Source organism: Lactuca virosa, chromosome 5, assembly GCF_052849685.1.
Source record: "Lactuca virosa cultivar CGN04683 chromosome 5, Lactuca_virosa_CGN04683_v6, whole genome shotgun sequence".
Lineage (NCBI taxonomy): Eukaryota > Viridiplantae > Streptophyta > Magnoliopsida > Asterales > Asteraceae > Lactuca > Lactuca virosa.
In genome coordinates, this window is record NC_136430.1 from 79,264,778 (window position 1) to 79,277,543 (window position 12,766).

At 35.2% G+C, this 12,766-nt stretch overlaps 2 pseudogenes; one reads left to right on the forward strand and one right to left on the reverse strand.

Moving 5' to 3' along the window:
• Window positions 1–135: 135 nt before the first annotated feature.
• Window positions 136–1,607, reverse strand: LOC145114763 (flavonol 3-O-glucosyltransferase UGT89B1 pseudogene; annotated as a pseudogene).
• Window positions 1,608–7,009: 5,402 nt separating this feature from the next.
• LOC145117608 (UDP-glycosyltransferase 89B2 pseudogene) lies at window positions 7,010–8,741 on the forward strand (annotated as a pseudogene).
• The last annotated feature ends 4,025 nt before the right edge of the window (window positions 8,742–12,766 follow it).

The window sequence follows — 12,766 nt, forward strand, 5'->3', positions numbered from 1 at the left end:
AAGAACCTAACATATCATACAACTATTTCAGTTTTTAATACTTTATAAAAAACTATCACGTGTAGAACTAATAATCTAAATTATATATTAACTTTTTAATCTATAATAAAAATGTGTGTATGTGGGGTGTGCATGTATGTAAAACAAAGGGGTGCATATCTAAAATTATGATTAACAATCATATATCTTTTTATTAAATTAGCTGCTTAAATTACGAGAATTTAGAGCTCACATATAAGCTTAACGAACATATCCAGATCCCTTATCGACGTTCCTCCGTTGACTGCCTTGTTAGCTGCTTGACTTAGCTCCTTTACTTTAACTCGTTCCAATATCTCCCCACTCAACGACTCATCCAACAATCGAGCCAACTCAACCGAGTCAGGTACATTATCGGGTTCACCCTCACAAGCTCGTTTCCCAACACCCAACTCGTCAACCAATAACTTCTCATCTGCATATTGGTCAGCACCCATTGGCCACGTCAGCAACATCACACCCGCTGAAATTCCTTCCAACGTGGAATTCCACCCACAATGAGTCACAAATGACCCTACAGACCGATGTCTCAATATGGCCAACTGTGGGGCCCACCCTTCGACTATGAACCCTCGATCACCCACCCGTTCTTTAAACGCCGAATCACTTCCTTTTGCACATAAAATAAAATTAACATTGCTAAGCTCAAGTGCACCCGTTAATGCACTCATTTGCTTCTCGTTTAATGTGGTTCGGCTTCCAAAACATATATAGACAACAGACTCATCTGGTTTGTTGTCTAACCACGTGAGTAGCTCATGAGGTGGCGCCGCACTTGCCCCGCCACGAGCGGTACCATCTTTAGGAAGTAATGGGCCAACGGCCCAAACCCGATCATGACCCATTTGTTTCTTCATGTGATCCATGTAGGTTTTCTCTAAGTCTTCAAATGTGTTGTACACAGACCCCCAACTAGTCATATTAGCCAACATTCCTTTCCTGAAAGACTCATAATCCGGATCTCTTTTTTTAAAATTACGTGAGACTGTTGGCAACTGCCACATTTGAAACTCCGGCGAGCTAGGGATTTCCGGGAAAGAAACCAAGGAGTTATCATCTTTGTCGACACTATTATAGGTGTTATTCTCTGCCGCATCACGCCACATGGTTTGAATAATGGAAATACCAAAAACACCTGAAGGGTTGAACACCACGCGCCGGATGCCAAGTTGGGAAGCGAGTTCACTAGTCCACCCGAGAAAGAAGTCAGAGATGATGGCTACCGGCGGCGAAGGGTGGGATCTGAACCATTTAACGATGGGGTCGAACTGCTTCTGAGTGGAAATTACTTTGCTGATAAGGGGATGAGATGATAGGTTGATTTCGGGATCAGGGGAGAGAAGCTTGTAGAGAGAAGAGGGGTGGGATGAAAGGAGAGGGTCAAGTAGTGGGAGGTTGAGAGGGGAGATGACGACGGTGATGGTTAGGCCACGGCGGAGGAGGGTGTCGGTGAGGTCGAGTAAGGGGATGATATGACCGGAGCTAGAAAAGGGGTAGACCAGTAAATGTGTTGAGTGAGTCATGTTTAGTAAATGTTTGATGATCCGTCCAGGGAATAGAGAAACTTGGATATTTATAAGCTTAAAAAACAAACGTAATGGATTATTGGATTTATGATTAAAACCGTGTGTCGACTACCGACTATCTGGATAGATTGGTAGAACGTGGAATCTTGGTTAATGAAGATGCTTCGTGTCGTTCGTTTGAATACTTAAAATTAGTAAATGTGTTCACTGTTATTTTATTTAAAAAATGGAAACATTTAATTTAGAAGCTAACAAACAAAACAATGGTATGAATAATGAAGTGACGTCAGGGCTTACGTTTATTCTCTATAAATAATCACTTGAGTTAATGATAGGGGGAGGAAACAAGTCGACGGGTTGACATTGAATTCCTCTTGTGGGTCCATCAGTGTCGTGGTTTTGGTCTTTTCGATATTATGGAATTGGATCATGTCGACTGTTTTCCAAAACTGTAAAACAACTTCAAACCTCATTTTTATATTGTATTTAGATCTTAGGGTCTAACCTTTCCAACTCATTTCATCGATTGGAGTTAATTTATAACCCAATCGACTCATTTATAGGTAAAGGGGTTGAAATTGTCATTATCTGTAATACAAAATCTTTCTAATTTTCAAAGTTAAAATGCCACGGTCTTATAAAACAAGGTAAACTTCAGGTGTGGGTCACAAGAGATTGGGTTGATCCATCAACATTTTTCTTCTACTTGAGGAAAAAAAAAAATTCATCCATTATGAACATTAAATGGAAGTTTTATCAGGTGGCCTGAGCATAACGGTAGAATGTATGTTTTGGTCTTTTAGATCATTACTACTAGCGGTATATAAAAGAAATAAAAATGTATTTTCATATATTTATGTATTATATGTTTTGGTTGTTAAAAAAAATTTGTATCCTACTTCCATTTATTTATGTTATAACATATTTTAATTTGAAAAATATATAACAATTGGAGCATGATACTGTCACTTTTTTCCTTATTATAACATTGTTCATATTCGAGAAGAACCATTTTTCATATTCTAAAGCTCAAAACTTCAAATTAGCTTGAGGTTTAACAAAATCCTCAAGCAATTAATCTTTCTTGATATACGTTCTTTTTAATTATTCACATGTTTCATGAACAATTTAAATAGTTTGTTAACCAATTTTAACATTAACCCAAAATTTGACTTGTTAAACTTGTTATATGAGGTTACTTTGTTTTTTTAACACTTTAAATATTCCATGACCTTATGATACTATTTTTTTAATTCACAGATGTTTTTTTTGAACATTTTAAATAGTTCATTGTCCAATTTGAAATTAACCCTTTTTATTTCCAAAACCAATGTTTGGGTCTTTGAGAGAGGTTATATATTTCATTTCGTTTATATTAAGAAGTATTTTAGATAGCATAACTCCAAATTCATGGTTAATTACTTTTGAATAGTTGTATACAACGTAACGTTTTTTTTTATCATGTATTAAATACATTATACGAGGTTAATTTATAAACTTCATGCCGGTCAATTAAGGAAGTGTTATTGCCATTTTGAAATTTGAATGATTAGTTAAATCAAAGATTAGGATTCAAAATGTTTGAAGGTAATAATTTTTGTCGTAAGTCATGTGCATATGTTGCTATCCAGGGGTTTCGTGCATACATCAACTAACACGTGAATTCCGTATATTTATATCACAGATGCTTACTTTACTCCTTTCACTAAGAAAAAGAGGTGCACAAATAACTTGACAAGGAAAATCCAACAGGTTGCATTTAATGTAACACCGGGTTAGTAAAAATAGTTTGAATAAGAAATATACCAACAAGTGTTAGGATTATTGCTTTCACTTAACGAGCAAGATTATAAATTTGGTTGGGCTATATTATAAGGGAATTTTGTTCACGTATTTTATAAAAACTTAAGATTTTTGATTGGTATGGACCGGATTTGAAACTACTTAAGTTTCTCTTATAAAAAAAAAAATAAAAATAAAAAAAAAATAAAAAAAAAAAAAAAAAAACTGGCTTTGGCTAAATTTGTATTTGTTCCGACTTCTGAACCGGTTTTTGGTATCCAATCCTACATAATCGGTTTGGAAAACTGATTTTAAGTGACTAAATGAGCACAAATCAGAATGTTAAGTGACCAAACCAAAAGTTAGGTGATTAAATTAGCACAAAGCCAAAAGTTTGGTGATCTTTTAAAACTTAAAATGAGTTAAGTGACCAAATGAACACAAAATCAAAAGTTAAATGACCAAAATGACCTAAATCTTTTTTTTACTATTCCAATAAACTTTTGAAAAATTATTTTCCATTGAAGAACAAAACGTCATTCTAAATATTTATTAAATTCTTTTTATTAAATTAATAACTAATTTATAAACCAAAAAAATATTTTTTATAGAAAAGATTTTACACTATACTCTATACTCTACTTGTAGTTAGGCCTCATATTTTTTTATTAGTTAATCAACTAATTTATTAAACAAAAAAAATATTTTATAAAGAATTATATACTTTTCCGGTCCATACCAATCAAACATCGGGTTATTTCCATAAAATACCTTATATTTTGACTTTTTTTCTTTTTAGACCTATAACTTTTTTATTTTCCGAAAAAGACCCAATTTTTACCTATTACTTGCTGTTTTAGACCCTAGCAGGTTACCAACAGGTAAATTAGATATTTTTTTTTCATAAAAGACCCTATATTTTATAGTTTTTTCAATTTTAGACCTAAAATGTTTCTTTTTTTAAATAAACTCAACTTTAAAATTGGTTATAATTTTCAAAACAAAATATATAAGGTACTTCTTGACTACACCGAAAAAAGAAAATATACATGTATAAACTAAAAAATGTTATCTAATCTATTATCTTTTGAGCGAATATAACCTAGAAGAATTGCAAAATTTTATTTTTGTTTAAAAGATATAATTAAACTTTATCTTGGATATATATTATATCATTAAACCTGATATAATGTTTATAAAAAATGTTATTATTACCGCTAATAAAAAGTTTGATGTTAATTTGATATTTTTTGGTAACATGGATAATACATGGCTAGGAAGATTTTTTTAGCATAATAACAACTTTTTTTATTTGTAGAAAAAAAATACATACCACGTAATTTAACAAACTGTATACAAAATAAATTTTTTTAGTTTGTCTATTATACTTATTTGGTGAGGGGGGCAAAGTGGGCAGCTGCACATGACCCAATTTTTTTATTATATATATTATATATATACATTTATTTAAAAATAAAAAACTTATAATAGCGATAGGAGTCATTTTTCCCTGACTCGCCCTGGGCATTTGAGGATATATACATCTCTAGGACCGGTCCTGCCAATATTGAATAATATTTTATAATTATATCAGATACATACATAAAAATATTAATCCTAAACATTCGTAATAGTTTTGTTTAGATATATCAGATTCAAGTTTAAGACATTCTTAAAAAATGTTAACATCACATATAAATACATAAAACTATATTATGGGAATGAAACCATTTGAGCATAAATTGATGCAAAAGTTAAAAATCGTTGTATGTGTAATAGTTTAAAAAAAATGTTTCATGCGTAAATAAATACGATGCCAAAAGATGCAAAAGTTAAATCGTTGTCTATTATTTAAACTAAAAGAATATAATTATGTTTTTTATGCCCTGACGAAATTAATCTACATGAACTTGGTGTAGTGAAGAAATAGCTTTTACAACTACTTTTTTTTTTTAAAAAATATACGTGGACAAAGAATTGTCCAATCATAAATAAATGTAGGCATAATAATTATATTGTTAAATCGATGTCTATGTTTAAATTAAAAGGATATAATCATGTTTTTATACAACTAGTCTTGAAATAAAAAACATTTTAGGTCTAAACTGGAAAAAAAAATACAAAATATAGGGTCTTTTATGAAATAAAAATACTTAATTTCCCTTTTGGTGACCTGTTAGGGTCTAAAATAACAAGTAACATGTAAAAGTTGAGTCTTTTTCGGAAAAGAAAAAAATTTTAGGTCTAAAAAGAAAAAAAGTCAAAATATAGGGTTTTTTTTATGGAAATAACCCTCAAAAATCTTATCTGTGATGGTTTAATACTTGACACATCTAGAAAATAAATCAACTACAAAGTAAAACAAAAAATGTCCTTTTTCTTAAATCGGAAATAGAAGTATCTACTATCTAGAGTCCATATATTACTCTCCTCTCTTTTCTTTTGTTGTTTTTTTCTTTGTGTATTATATATTTTAATTATATGTAATTGTGAAATTGTGTTATTTAAAGTTTGATGCCTATTTTTGTAATTGTTTATTGTAATTAACTGATTATATTGTCAAATATTGACTTGGTTATGTGATTGTTCGAATTTTGAAGTTAATTGTCTATGTTTATGCTAAAACTATGAATGGTTTGAAATTTGACTATTTAGTTCAATAAATTAAGAGTAAATTGCATAAAAATCGTTATATTTTTATTTATTCCGATTTTGACATTCTGTTTTTTTATTGCAATTTAATACTATGTTTTTTGATTTGTTGCAATATTGATCATTTTACCCGGTCATCTAGTTGCCACTGTTGACGTGGCATGGGACGTTGACGTTGCATGATGACATGACATGTTGACATTCATTATTTGGTTATGTAACGTTGACGTGACTTAATGACGTCTCAAACTCTAACAAAAAGTGGCACAAAAGACACAAAATTTTCAATTTTGATTTTGATAGTCCCATTATTTTTTGTTTTAATTTTGACACTCCATACATATAATTCGAAAAGGAAAAGAGAGAACGGAAGGACAAGGACTCAAGGCTTACCGGGTCATGTTCCTTTAGTGATCCAATTTACAAAGTGTTATATTCACCTATAAGTTAATTGTGAAATGTTTTTATTTCATAGTGAAATACTAATACACATTTTCTTCGAATGCGGTAATTTTTGCCCGACACAATCAATGAATCATGTAGCCAGCCAGATCACTAATGTTTCGGACAAAGAGAATTCATGATTCACCACGGCTATTCCGTCTAGTTACCCACATAACATGTTTGTTAACTTGTTATTTATTTAAAACGCTTACCCTCTCTATCCTAAAAAGAAGATAGTGTTTGATTTGGTATATAAAGAGTTTTTTCAAGAATATTTAAATACTTATATAGCCCTGTAAATACAAAAGTAAAATAAAAACTAAACTATGGTCCAAAATCATTGTCACCAAACCTTTTATAATGGTTGCTAATTAATTAATGTCAAACAAGTCATATAATTTGTTATATCCTAAATAAACCATAACCGTTTAACGAAAACAACGTAAGCCATGAAGTCACTTCATGTTAAATAATATTTTTGGCTTCCAAGTTCCAAGCATATTTCTACCAACATCTCTCCATATAAAACCAAACAAAGTCTAGACATTTTAAATAATGAACATGACTCCTCAAGAGTTCATAAAAAATCGACTAATATCGTAGGGTTTCAAGTTTTACCAGGTCAACAAACCACCATCTTTCATTCGTTTTTTTATTAAGCTTATATAAATACATCAAACTTCCCATTTTCTAACACCAATACCATCTATCATAACCTTAAACATGTACGACTCAAACGACAACCCACATTTACTAATATACCCTTTTAATGCATCCGGCCATATTATCCCCTTACTCGACTTCACACACCACCTCCTCCGCCATGGCCTCACCATCACCATCATCATCTCCTCCTCCAACCTCCCTCTACTCCACCCTCTCATCTCTTCATACCCCTCTTCCCTCCACAAACTTCTCTTCTCCGACCCCGACCCTGACCACCACCCATCTCCTCATCCCCTTATCGCCAAAGTAATTGCCACCCAACAAATGTTTAACCCCATCGTCCGATGGTTTCAATCCCACCTTTCACCGCCAGTGGCCATCATCTCTGACTTCTTTCTTGGGTGGACCAATGAACTCGCCGCCCACCTAGGTATCCGACGTGTGGTGTTTTCTCCTGCAGGTGCGTTAGGTTCTTCCATTTTTCATATGTTGTGGCGAGATCTACCGGAGATTAACGCGCTCAATGGTGACAGAGATGAAAGCTTCTTGCTTTCTTTACCGGAAATTCCCAACTCGCCGGAATTTCCTTGGCGGCAGTTGTCACCGCTGTGGCGTAGTTACAAAGAGGGAGAACCGAATTTCGAATCTTTCAGGAAGGGTGTGATAGGTAATATGACCGCATGGGGAATTGTGTATAACACTTTTGAAGATTTGGAAGGGGTTTATATTGAGCACATGAAGAAACAGATTGGGCATGATTGGGTTTGGGCCGTGGGCCCGTTACTCCCCGACGAAGATGGCCCGGCGGGACGTGGCGGGTCGAGTGCAGTGCCACCTGATCACTTGCTCATGTGGTTGGACAAAAAGCCCGACGACTCTGTTGTATATATATGCTTTGGGAGCATAGAGAGATTAAGTGAGAATGAAATGAGTGTATTGACAAGTGCGATTGAACTCAGTAACGTTGACTTTATATTGTGTGTAAAGACAAGTGATTTGAAGTTTATCCCAAGTGGATTTGAAGATCGGATGAGTGGTCGAGGGTTGATAGTCAAAGGTTGGGCCCCACAGTTGGTGATACTCAGACATCGAGCTGTTGGGTCGTTTGTAACTCATTGCGGGTGGAACTCAACATTGGAAGGGGTTGCAGCAGGTGTCATGATGCTGACGTGGCCACTGGGTGCGGATCAATTTGCAAATGAGAAGCTATTGGTAGACCAGTTGGGTGTTGGGAAACGAGTTTGTGAGGGTAGACCCGAAAATGTTCCTGACTCGGTCGAGTTGGCTGAGTTGTTGGATGAGTCACTGAGTTGTGATAGACGGGAACGAGTTAAAATTAAGAAACTGAGCCAAGCAGGCATCAAGGCGGTCAAAGAAGGAACATCCATGAGGGATTTGGATATGTTCATCAACCAACTTTGTGAGCATTAATATCATTAGGAAAAGACTGAACAGCCAATAGCCCAATAGTATAAATCTCTCCAAGATTCCTTCATGCACATGATGCCAATCCCGGTCAAGCTTCATCTCTCTGGATAAATGGGAGGCAAAACAAATTTAATTAGTACCTCTTTCAGATCAAGTGTTGTGTAACGAATCCTTTAATAAATTTTCAACAGGAATTTATACAAATCACTTGTACACATCACTTACAGCAATAATCCAAACCAAAAAGAAGTAAAGTTAGCTTTCATTATTGATATGAGACGGAACAAATAAATTTCTAAATGACAAACAAAAACAATCTCGACACCACCGATGCCAATATTGCACCGAATCATGTCGCCCTTTTCATAACAATTCACATTATAAAAGTACAAGCTACAATCAGTATATGCATTAAAAAGATCTCACAAGAAGCATCTCTGGGTGTGTGTTTCAAAAATATAATCCGATTTAGTGCTCGCTTTGTAGGATTAGGGTTTTACCTTTTGTATTTCAAAAGCAATCGAGAACGAGAAAAAATAAGGGAGCTATGGCGTCACATCCACCAATCCATAACCAAAATCACTACTAGAAAACTGGTCGATTTCCGACGGCCATATCCGTCGGAATCCGTCGCTTTACAAGATTTCCGACGGAATTCCGACGGAACTCGGTTTGTCGTAAAAAGCCTCATGGGTAATTATTTGTGATGGAATACCGACGGGATTTCCGACGGACAGCGACGGCCATTTGTCGGACCTCTTTGACCAAATTAACGACACAATACCGACAGAGTCCCGACGGATACTATTTGTGACGGATTACCGATGGAAACTTCTTTGTAATGGATTACCGACGGATAATTTTAGTCACGGATTACCGACGGAACCATAAGTGACGGATTACCGACGGAATTGTAAGTGACGGGTTACTGACGGATTACTGACGGATTTTCTTACCTTTTCGTTTGTGACTATACCGTCACTACTCCGTCGGTAAAATGATTTTTTAAAAATAAAAAATAATTAAAAATAAAAAAAAATCCAAATTTTTTTCCACATAATGCAAAATGTAAACCAAAGTGAATACATAAAAAAGAAATACGATAAACTGTCACAAAATGTGATCACCACATACGATTACCATATTTAATTAACCGTAACAATACACTAATTAGTATTCCAAAATACCTAATTAAACATCATACTCCGGATGGGATTACTGAACATAACTAAAAAGTGTCACAAAATACGATTACCAATTTTTTAGATTAGAAACATAAACTAATTTCCTTGTGGCGGATTTCCGGAGAAATTGTTTTGCTTGAAAAACTATGTCATTTGTGCTTCAAGCAAGGCATGCTTTTTTCACATCTCCTCCATTTTCAATTCCCTTTGTGCGTCCCGTGCTTCCTTTTGTGCTTCAGCTTCACGCATGCTAGCCATTTCATTGCGCAATCTTTCTACCTAAAAATGGTAAGACAAACATAAATAGTTAATAAAACCATTATAGCAATGTACTTATGATAACAACATATTTTCATTTTTTATCCATTATAGCAATCAAAGTACTCATTATAACATGCTATACTTTTTGTCCATTATAGCAACATACTCATAATAACAACTTACTTTGAGTTTTTTTTATCCATTATAGCAATCAATTTAATCCATATTAACAACATACTATACTTTTTGTCCATTATAGCAACATATTCATAATAACAACATACTTTGACTTTTTTACCCCTTATAGCAATCAAATACTCAAAATAACAACATACTATACTTTTTGTCCATTATAGAAAATACACAAAATAACAACATACTTTGACTTTTTACCCATTATAGTAATCAAAGTACTCATAATAACAACATACTACACTTTTTATCCATTATAGCAATGTACTAATAATAACATACTATACTTTTTATTCATTAAAGTAATGTACTAATAAAAACAACATGCCTCTTCATTTTGCACATAATGTGAGCCCCCGTAAACAAAAACTGACTATCGGCAGTCCCAATCCCATATATGCGACCCTTGTGGGTCCCTTTCTGTGCAACTGTGACATGTTCCATACATCAACATTGTCCACATGCTTTGTGGGATCATCTCCATATTTCTCAATCAGTCCCCTCATATATGCATCCTATAATTTACCAAAATAACATCATTGTGATTATAACAAAAATTGAGACTGTCAAAATATAGAAATGATAAAGTTAACTTACATGTGTCTGACGTGCAGTCTCTGAGCAAAAGTGCAAATTGGAATGATCACCTTCAAAATATCTTTACTTCGATTCCTTATCAAGACGGATCTTCATAAATAGATCCAACCATGATGGATCTTTACCTGTTGCTTCTTTCTGTTAGTTATAGCTGTTTTGTATATTTTCTATACTTTAGGGGCCCTCTTGTAACTTTGTAATATTGTTTCATATATATATATATATATATATATATATATATATATATATATATATATTTCTGCAATACATACGCCTCCTGTTAAGGAGACTTTTACCTAAATAACATGGTATAAGAGCTAGGGTTTCATTCCCCACATACCGTGTGAACGTTTTTTTTTCTGGGAAATCACGCTCTTCTCCGCTGCATTGCTTCTTCCCTGTCAAACCAAATCAATGTTCTACACTGATTACATCTCAAGTCTCCTACACGTTGCTGCTGATCTTCTTGGTGATTACAGTGTGATTGTGGCTCCCTTGTTCTGCCTCCTGTCGACAGGTTGCTGCACCGTGGCAGTCCCTGCCCTCTTCGCAATAGTCCATCTTGGTTCTTCCTTGCTGCCTAAGGTATTAGTTCCATGTCTATTCCGGCCTCATCTTCGACCCCATCTCCCTCCAAATTAAGTCTTGTGTGCACTCTAACAAATGTGTACAACCAATTTAGCTTCAAACTTAATGTTGATGGGTCAAGATATAAACTTTGGCGTCAAATATTTTCCAATATGTGTCTGGGTACGTTGTGTTATGGTCACATAAATGGAAAATCTCTTCCCACAAGTGAAGATGATGAAGAGTGGTATTCCGTTGATGCTCGTATCAAATCATGGTTCTATAGCACCTGTGATCCCGGTTTGTTGCGGATTATCTCTAGCGATGATTGTACCGCTAAAGATCTTTGGGACAATTTGGATGAGTTTTTTTCGGAACAACAAGATGTCACGTATGTTGCAATTACAAGATTAATTTCGCAATACTAAGAAGGGTTCCAGTTCTATTACCGAATTCTGTCACACCCTCAAGAATCTTGCTGATGATCTCAAGGATGTTGATTCTACTATAACTGACATTGAACTAGTTATGCAAATTTTGAGGCAATTACCGCCCTCATATCATAGTATTGTTGATGTCATTACAAACACGAAGCCTTTTCCCTCGTTTCTTGAAGCTAAAAATATGCTCTTATTGCATGAATCTCGTGAGGCGGCATCCGATCACCTTATTAATCATTCGGTGTCTCAAAGTTCCGCCCTTTATGCATCCTCCAACAACTCGGGCAAATCTAAAAATAGGTGGACAAAGAACCGTAACAATGCAAAAAGCAACTCGAAGCAAATCTCTCCCGGGAACTCTCGTGATAATACTAACTTTGCAGGTGTTCTTGGACACTTTCCGGCCTCACAACAAGCTGCTGCCTTCGGTCTTGCTGGCTCCACAACTTTGCTTCAGCCACCTCTGCCAAACACCCAACATTTCAGCCCCTCTTTGCAGCAACATCACCTTGCGCAGGGCCCGCCCATGAGCTTGCTGCCTTCGCAGCTTCATGGTTTTCAGCAGCCTCTTGGCCATCCAACTGCTGCTTCTGTACTCGGTTCCGGCCTCCAGCAGCAGCCCTATCAGCTGCCCCCGCAACCATTTGTTCAGCATCAGCTAAATGCCTATCAGCCGAACCAAACTCCTGGAGCTCCTTCCTTTAGTGGCCATGCTCAGTCTACTCCTCAGCAGTACACAGATCTAGCCTCGGTGTTTCAAGCAATGTCTGTTCAGCCTCCTTCTGACAACAACTACTACATGGACTCCGGGGCAACCTCTCACATGTCCTTTAATTTCGGTAACATGCTTTCTCTAATACCGTGTAGGTCTAGACCTATAATGGTTGGAAATGGTGATGTACTACCTGTTTCTCACATTGGTTACACTTTTTACCGCATTCTCACAATCGCCTGGCTTTAAATAATGTTCTTGTTTCAAACAAAATTA